The 9,924-nt window shown below is 37.3% G+C and overlaps 1 long non-coding RNA gene across 1 annotated transcript; it reads left to right on the top strand.

Moving 5' to 3' along the window:
- Positions 1 to 8,962: 8,962 nt before the first annotated feature.
- Positions 8,963 to 9,643, top strand: LOC311087200. Its single transcript, XR_014607189.1, has 3 exons — positions 8,963 to 9,016; positions 9,253 to 9,434; positions 9,571 to 9,643. It is a non-coding gene; the product is annotated as an uncharacterized lncRNA (long non-coding RNA).
- The last annotated feature ends 281 nt before the right edge of the window (positions 9,644 to 9,924 follow it).

The following is a 9,924-nucleotide window of genomic DNA, read 5'->3' as shown; positions in this document are numbered from 1 at the left end:
CGATTTGCAGTTGGAAAAGAGACTGCTGTGACCCGAGTGCTGACGTCACCTTGCTTTTGTTCATCAAAATCTGCTCCAAAATCAAACAATTAAATCCATGCTTACAAGTCCATTTAAGCATAAAACTCACCAGTTCCCTTTCAAGTGACTCGCGCTGTATCGATTGACGCTAAGGGAATGCTTTGCGTGATGATGTCTTAAAGCATATGTAAAATCAATCCAATAGTGTGGCGGAACGTCAGAGGCGGGTGACGTCATGAACCAGGAAACTATAAAGCCTGCCCAAACAAAGCAGCACTAGCTTCTGTGTCTTCACAAGCGCTCTGTGTCAAACTGTTTTTGTCTATTTGGTGTTATATTGTGAGTGTGAGTGTGAGTGTGTGTGCACCCCTGCCCGTGCCATTTAACATTCTGTGTGTTGCATGTTTGGGTGAGGAGCATGTACAGTCAGCGCTAGAGGATGCTGGCTGTGAGCACTGTGATGTGACCATGTATGCCTACTCCTTATAGCCCTGCAGTGGCCGGGCAGAGTTTGGCTCCCCAATTTAGTGTCTCTCCTTGACGGGCCTCCTCTGGAGTTACCTGTCAGGAGGGACCTTCTGTCCAAAGTAGAGGGCTCAATCATTCACCCTTGTCCAGAACTGTGGAACCTGTGGGCTTGGCCTCTGAGGGGGGCCAGCTCATAGGGACAGGTCTCTCAACCGAGGTTGTGGAGACCATTCTACAATCCAGAGCTCCCAGGCTCCCTTTGAGCCTTTGGAGGAGGTGCCAGCAATATTTCTTACTTTGAAAGCTATGTTCCTCCACGCCATCTCATCTCTTAAAAGAATAGGAGATCTACAGGCATTGCTGGTTGTATCCTCGTGCTTAGAATTTGCACCTGGCATGGTTAAAGCATTCCTTCACCCTAGACCAGGCTATATTCCCAAGGTCCCCACTAATGTGGCTAGACCTATAGTGCTGCAGGACTTCTGTACTCCTCCTTTTCAAGATTCGGACCAGGAAAAGAGCAATCTGCTGTCCACAGAGCTGGTGGCGTAAAGCTGAACAACTGTTTGTATGTTTTGGGCCCCCTAACAAAGGTCCCCAGCATCTAAGCAGAGAATGAGCAAGTGGGTGGTTGAGGCTATCTCACTTGCTTATGAGTCGAAGGCTGTCCGGTCCCACTCTACTATGAGTATGGCGGCCTCTAAGGCTCTAATGTCAGGAGTGCCCATCCAGGACTTTGTGATGCGGCAGGGTGTTCCTCACCGCATACATTTGTCAGGTTTTACTTTTTGGACTTGGACTCTACACCAGGGTCTCGGGTGCTTTCGTCCTAGTGCTGCTCTTATGATTTCACCCAGGACAGACACTTCTCGCTATGGTGGCATTGGTATAGACATTCCCTTAGTGTCAATCGACGCAGCGCGAGTTCCCTTGAAAGGGAACGCCTCAGTTACGACTGTAACCTCGGTTCCCTGAAGATGGAACGAGACGCTGCGTCACCTTCCATATCCCCTACGTGCCTGCAAGCGACTTGCTCAGACCTTAACCCTCTGGGGTCTAAGGTGTTTTTGGGGTCCTTGAGATGTTTTGACATTTGTGTTTTTTCAGTTGCTTATAAACATATTAATGGCAAAGGTGTAATTACACTCAATTTAGCACAAACAGGGCTACCATAATATGTGAGCAACATGTATGTACATGTTTGTATTTTTGAGAGAATAATGTTTATGCATGGTTATTGAAAAAACTAAAAATGAAAGTTTCTGAAATAAGGGCACAAAACACATACTAAATATGTGTCCACAAGACTTTTAACTAATGGATGTCGTCGACTAGAGTTTTTGCTTCAAAATGATCTAAAAATCATCCTGCCTAATCATTCACATAAAACAATACATTGATTTAAACTTTGTAAGACACTTTTTGTTTGGAACGGCAATATGCGTGGGGGTGTGATTGATCATGAATAATAAAGTGGTTCACACCTGAGAAGACAATAGGCTTGTTTGAGATGCGCCTTGCCTCTCCTGAAATGTATGCGAGAATAGGCGGCTGCAGTGAGAGGAGGAGTGAAAAAAGCGCAGGCAAGCCTGACAGTTCTCTCTTCTCGTAGTGGATCTGACACCTGTGAGATCAAAGATGGATATCGCGGGATTCATGCTCGTGTAGAGTGTTGCAAATAAACTGGATGTAATTCAAGTTCTGTTGCTTTTATATGAAAATAAATATAATGAACAAGACACCCAAAGTACTTGTTATTTAATTCCATTCCAAATACATGTTTATCAATAATTTTTTCTTTAATACAGACATATGTGTTTTTTTTTGTTTTTTTTATAAAAATTAAATTGCATAACCCAAAGAGATCGCACTGTCAGATAGTTTGGGAATATTCACACATAACATATACACATAAAACATGATATTAGAGTATTAAAATCAAACATTTTAAAAGAGAACAATACATCACTGTTGTTTAAACCAATCGTCGTCAGCAAGTCGTTTCCCATCATGCTTTTGATTATCAGTCGGTGGAGAGAAACTGCGTCCGACTGCAGAATCCGACACGTCCGCCTTGCAGTCACGAGAGTTTTTTGACATACGTCAGCATGACATCTGACGGCAGACCGCACTCGGACACATTTCTAACCGGCATGCATCTCGCTCTGATCACCGGTGATCGGTTCTGCGCAGATTTTGCTCATCTCAAACAAGCCTATTGACCCGCATGATGAGCTGAGCCACAAGAAAGAATGCAAGGACAAAAGAAATATATATATATATTATGGCAAGCCGTTCAGGAAATAATTATATTTATAATATGAAGTCTGAATATATAGGGCCCTATCTTGCACCCAGTGCAATTGACTTTGTACACCGACGCATGTTTCATTCCTATTTTGCACCCGCGCACAGCGGACTTTTCCCTCCACAGAAGCACGTCGGTTAACTAAGAAATACACTTGCGCTCCCAGGGGCAGTTCAGCGCAAAGAGGAGGCGCAAACGTTCCCTCATGCTATTTTACAGGTTTAGAAAACAATTCCGCCACTGACCGAAAAAAACTAGTTTAAAGTCAGTGGCACATTGTGCATGTTATTCATATGCTATTTTAAGGGCGCATGCTTGGCCATAATCAATGTAGCGTGTGCACAACGCAACATACACTTTGATTCTCTCATCTACACAGAAGCAGCAGTTTTCATTTTTGCAAATCATACATTATTACGATAGATAGATAGATAGATAGATAGATAGATAGATAGATAGATAGATAGATAGATAGATAGATCGTTTATTATAAAAGCATACATCTAGCTTACACATTTACCCAAATTATCATACGCCTGTTTAACCGAAGTTAATTTGGGTGTGTTTCTCCATCCCCAACGTCACTTCTCTTTGTTTTACGGCCCTGACTAGAACGTCGCTCTCCTCGGCTGTGAACCGCTCCTGGTGTGCGTCTGGCAAATCCGCCGTTATAATAGGAATCCGCTTTAGAACAAGCGCGCCTGCTCTTAAAGGGAATGTGAGATGACGCTCTGATTGGTTTATTTCACGTTATTTCAGAGAGTTACTTGCGCTTTGCGCTTGACACTTTCGTTTCAGATCGTTAAAATAGGGCCCATAGAATGAAAGTCTGAATATATATATATATATATAGAATGAATGTCTGAATATATAAAACAAATGTCTGAATATATATGGAATGAAAGTCTGAATATATATAGAATGAAAGTCTGAATATATATAGAATGAATGTCTGAATATATAGAATGAAAGTCTGAAAATATATATAGAATGAAAGTCTGAATATATATAGAATGAAAGTCTGAATATATATAGATTGAATGTCTGACTATATAAAATGAAAGTCTGAATATATATAACGAATGTCTGAATATATGGAATGAAAGTCTGAATATATATAGAATGAAAGTCTTAATATATATAGAATGAAAGTCTGAATATATATAGAATGAAAGTCTGAATATATATGTAGAATGAAAGTCTGAATATATATGGAATGAAAGTCTGAATATATATAGAATGAAAGTCTGAATATATATAGAATGAATGTCTGAATATATAGAATGAAAGTCTGAATATATATATAGAATGAATGTCTGACTATATAAAATGAAAGTCTGAATATATAAAACGAATGTCTGAATATATGGAATGAAAGTCTGAATATATATAGAATGAAAGTCTGAATATATATAGAATGAAAGTCTGAATATATATAGAATGAAAGTCTGAATATATATGTAGAATGAAAGTCTGAATATATATGTAGAATGAAAGTCTGAATATATATGTAGAATGAAAGTCTGAATATATATAGAATGAAAGTCTGAATATATATGTAGAATGAAAGTCTGAATATATATAGAATGAAAGTCTGAATATATAAAACGAATGTCTGAATATATGGAATGAAAATCTGATGTTATCAGCGCCATCTTGTGTTATTCATCTACTATTTTTTATACACATTTTGAACAATGAGCGAGTCCCCATGAAATTTAGTAGCAGCAATTTTAAGTAACGAACATCTAATTAACACCCTGGCGAATGCGTGTACGGGCCAAAATACTGGCAACCGTACTCAACATCGTTCTACTGATGAAGAAATTTATTCGCTATTTCATCGCGGAAGAGCGAATGCGGTGAACTTCACAGCCCAGGAAGTTCCTGCTTATCAGGCAAACATTACAGAAAGAAACATGCCTTCTACTTCACAGGGACAACCCACAGCTATCTACAATCTTCGCCCGTTCACTCGAAAGGGCCCTAGACATAAGAGGTAAGAACAAAATGAATAGGCCTTTATCTCATTTCCTGGTTTCGGAACGTTCGAAATCGCCAAGCAGTGTACTCGCACTTCCGGTGGTTACTTAGTTACAAATTTAGATGAAAAGTAGGTCAGTAAACTTAAATAAAATCGCGATATAGACCAGTGTCTGTCAATATTAAACCGCATAAAGACTATTTAAATAGGAATCGTGCATGTTCTGCGTGTCTCTGTGAATGAATGGCACCGACGCGTTTCATTTACCACACACACACACACTGAGGCACGCATGACGCTCGCGATTTTTTTCAGCCTTACTTATTAACATTAATGCACTTCATCAACACAGCCGCTCTGAGAGTCACTTCAGCAGCATTTTTTAGCTTCATTTGAGAGAAACTATCATCATAAAACACAGAGAGAAGGTCTACACGGCAACCCGTCAAAATAAAAGTTTGGTTAGCCTTTGAAGAAATTTTTGCTTAAATCATTACATTTTAAACAATTGGTTATAACAATTTAATTAAACCATTCAAATGGAATCAAGAAAAAAAAAAAAAAATAAACTTTTGGGAGACGCGAGAGCGAAGTAGTCCAGTGATAATTAACATGAAGCCATGGTGAATGCAATAACCGGAAGACGCTGTACACTGCTTCGCGGCTACTTCCGGCGTTCTATTGTGTTGTGATAAAGGCCTATTGCGGGTGATAAGAGTTTTTGTCATAGCAAGCAAAATTCAGAAATATCGGTGAAACGTTTTAAGTATGATTTCAGATGTAGACAATTGTAAATCTTTAAATTTAAAATACATTCATGAGGCTTAAGTAGTTAAACTTTAATTAGTAGTTTTGGGTTTTTGCACTGCTGTAGTAATGACATATGGTTGTGCACAAATGTTGTCTATAAGCTAGGGGGAAAAAAGAATTCTTAATAACTACATTTTACAATAAATTCATTTAACACAGCTTCCAATTTATAAACAGAAAAGATAACTTAATATAAAGTACATACATATTTAATTGAATTTAATATGTTGATTTTCTTTAATGTTAAGGTTTCAGGCACTAGGCAGTTTACGTCCGGTGGCTCAGTCTTTCACCAAAGAAGTTATTCTCCTGCCAGACCATACATCTACACGTGCAAAGGCATGCCAAGAAAGCTTGGCTTTTAGAAAATTGACATATAAAATCTGCCTTAGAATTTGGGTGTGACTGAGACGCCGACAAAGTTATGCAGACTATAACAGCAGCCTTCCAGCCAGTTGTGGAGGGATGCAGGTAAACATTAGCTGTGTTTAATCACATTTATTACTTATTTTATTTTTTTGCAGTAATACTAGTGATATGATAGGTTAATTTGGAGTGTTTGTGCTTTGATAAATATCCCTTGTTGTGATATGTAACAAAATTAACAAAATATTGGATTTTGCCAATACATTATGGTTGTAGAATAGAATATCTAATTCTTTTAAATTTATATTCATTTATCTGAATTTAACTGAATTAACTGACCAACTGATATACTGACAGTATAAAAAATTGTATGTGTAGACAAATGGTGTATTGAAACCATACCTTTCCATGTACTGTTGTGTGGTCTTCTAGCTTCAAAATAAGTTTCATATACAGTGTGCTTTTTATTTCGTCAGATTACAAATCTTGATGTCGTGCCACAACAAATTAGTGGAGCCATCCCTGACTTCTAAACAGACTTTAGGTGGAGACCTTCTGAAAAAACTTTTTCTTCAGAAGTCCATTTATGTCAGGCCTGACAAGGTCATTTTAAGTGAAGAGAAAGAATCTGTAAGTAGTGCAGAAGATTTTTTTAAATTACAGTATTGTCAAAATTCTTAGGCACCCTAGTATTTTCAGCCTCCAAAAATTGCTATAAGCCAGTTATTAATATATTTTGCTGTGGTGTGTACAGTATATAGGAAATATCAATTCATATTTAAAAACATTTCTTTTGACATTAAGTGTAATAATCCAATTAGATTTTTGTTTGCACAAGGACAACAGTTGGTCTGCACCACACAGAGATCTGAACTCACCCTCATCAAGAGCATCTGTGATTACATGAATGAACTGAGACAGACTAAATCCAGAAGAACTGTGACAACACCTTGAAGATGCTTGAAGAAACCAAGGACAAAAGCTGTTGAAACACAAACTTTCATATGATTTAGTTAATAGTAGTTAATTGTTAAATTTCATCTATTCATTATTTTTGCAAGCATCCAAAATTTGCAGCATTTTTGTTAGATCTTTCTTCAAGCATATTGGAGATGTTGCCACAGTTCTTCTGGATTTAGTCTTCTGGTTTCTTCTTTTTCTCCAATCGCACATGGACTTGGTGATGTGAGATCACATCTCCTTGTGGTGCACCGGATGTTGTTAGACTCCTTGTGCATACAAAAATCACAATGGATTATTACAATTAATGTCAAAAGAAATGTAAACAATTCTTCCTTTATAAAATGATTTTCCCTATAGACTCACAAAAGCAAAATATTAAGATTAAATATATTTTTTGGGGGGGAATGAAAGTACTATATTTGACTTTTGCACAGTACTGTATATAACAGGTGGCAATGGCAATACTGTATTTTACTTTGGTACTAGTATGTTGTGACAATTAAAACAAATGTTTGTTTTGTTGTTAGCATAGTGTATTGGAAGCATACATTTACTAAAATTATTATTATAAATGTATTTATTTGCTTCAATTGACAGTCATGTTCTGATGAAGACAGTAGCAACACAAACAAGAATGATTTCAAAGAAACATCGGATCCTGACAAATGTGGTAAATACTTTTATTTACATCCATATACATTTAAAAAAAAAAAAAAAAACTTTAAAATCTACTACATAATGTAATGTTGAAGACATAAATGTGTTCTGTTGCTTACACTCTCATATAAGTAAAATCCTAATAAAAAATAACCAACTATTTTTCCTTGTTTATACAGTCATTGGTAGTGTGCCTGACAGTTGTTTCAGCCATCTCCACTGTTGAGGTCCAGTGTCTCTCCAGTAATACCCCTTCCATCTCTGGTGGAGATGAAGTTATTTGGTGTATTGACACTGAAGATATTTGCACCAATGCACCACCCATCTCAGCTGACAACCTCACCATGTCTTCTGTTGCTGCTGCCATTACTATTGATGAGACTCCTACCTTGTCTAGTGGAACATCTGCCATCTCTAGTGGCTACACCCACAGCTTTTCGATTGGTCCCACTATCAGTGGCACTGGACACACACCATGCTTCTCTGCTAGCAACACCTCTGGGGCATCCCATAGTCCCACCCAAACCAATGCACCCAGCACAACCTACAGGTACATGTTCTTTTTATACAGGATTGTCATGGTCAGGGTTTAATGTTTACAGTACAATTTTGTGTTAGAATAGTCACTCAGCAGTAGACAATGCTATTATTACATCTAGGAAGTTATTTGTCCTGTAGTAATGCAGCTATTTCTGTTAACAGCATATATGTACTTAAACATTGTCCATTATAAAATACTGATGACGCTCTGATGACGCTGATCTCCAGGAAGCCATTTCAAGGTCCTTAGAGTCCAGCACAAATGAGAGGTCAGTAGAAGATATTATGTAGAAATGTTTAATTCTAATGCATCATAGCAATAGACTAATTTTCTAGACTCGTAGCAATAAACAGGCTACCACCTAAATGGTTCAGAAATATATTTATGTGTGCACAATATTGTTTTTTTCTTTATCTCATATCAAATCTTTTCTGTGGTTATTGTTTCAACAATATGTATAATATTGTTTTCATTTAATACATTTTTGTTTAAATCATGGTGTAAAAGTGTATAAAATATATAAAATGTATGTTACATTATGGGCGAGTTACCATTGACATTGTTCTATTGTTTTATTGTTTATTATTGTTTCAGTGATTCAAGGATGACTTTAGAGAGAATAGTGGAGCAGATTGGTTCTAGAGTAAATAATGACAGCACTGTACGCTTCAATATCATAAGAAGAAATGTGTGGGATGGAACATCCAGAGCAATGGGCAGATCCAATCTTTCACCCGAGAAGAAGGTGCAGTTTACTGATGGCTATGGAACATCTGAGGGTGCTGTGGACAATGGAGGACCTACTCGGGAGTTTTTCCGACTCTACATGAAATCAAGGACAAAATTGGCATCTTTGAAGGACCATCTAATGCTAAAGTCCTCACATGCAACTCCAAAGGTACACTACTTATAAATTCATATTGATGTCAAGTAAAGGATTTCTTTTGGATTCCTAAATATGTTGTACCTGAAATGATTTAGTAGGAAATGTAAGAATCTTCAAATGTTGTACTTACAATGCTTATTTGAGAAAGGACATTTAAAAGTTCACTCCTTGATTAAAAAAAAAGGTTTTACAGTCTCACACAGATAGGTGGCATTGTGACATGATGTTTTTATTTCATTAGACAATAGCGATGAAAGACAATGCATACATCTATGCTGGCCAGATCATGGCAATGTCAATTGCCCATGGGGGGCAGAGTCCATGTTTCCTGTCTGAACTTATGTATGAGTGTCTTCAAAAGGGCCCTGACAATGTAAAGGTCAAAACTGAAGATATTACCGATGAAGAAACAAGGTCACAGTTGCAGTCGGTAGGCATATTTTACTTTAATTATATTGTATTTTGATATAAATTATTCTTTTTGCATGCACTCATTAACATTGAAGTTACAGCTAATAGTTGTATATCTTCATTCTAAACAATGTTTTTTTGTACATATTTTTTAGATCTTACAGGCCCAGACTTATTCACAACTACAAGATGCAGTTGCACAGGCAGCTAGCTTAATCAGTCTTGCTGGTCACAATGTTCGCATAACATTGGAAAACAAACAGGAGACTGCTTTGGATCTGGCTCATTGGTATGTCCTTCAGCGGACCCGTGCACCATTTGAAAGGTATGTTTATATCTGAACACATAATGTAATTGTACTTTGTCAGAAAAATTTAATATAGTTGTATGGCTGTAAAATGGCAGAAATACAAGAGAAAGAAGAGGAAAGCATGTACAAAAAAAGTTTTTGAGTTGCTAACAAAGTGTAGACAGTATAAGAAAATGTAATGATTGACCTCAACTTCCAT

This window comes from Abramis brama, assembly GCF_963993115.1.
Source record: "Abramis brama genome assembly, chromosome: 7".
In the NCBI taxonomy this organism is placed as follows: Eukaryota; Metazoa; Chordata; class Actinopteri; order Cypriniformes; family Leuciscidae; genus Abramis; species Abramis brama.
This window is presented reverse-complemented; position numbering and strand designations above follow the sequence as displayed.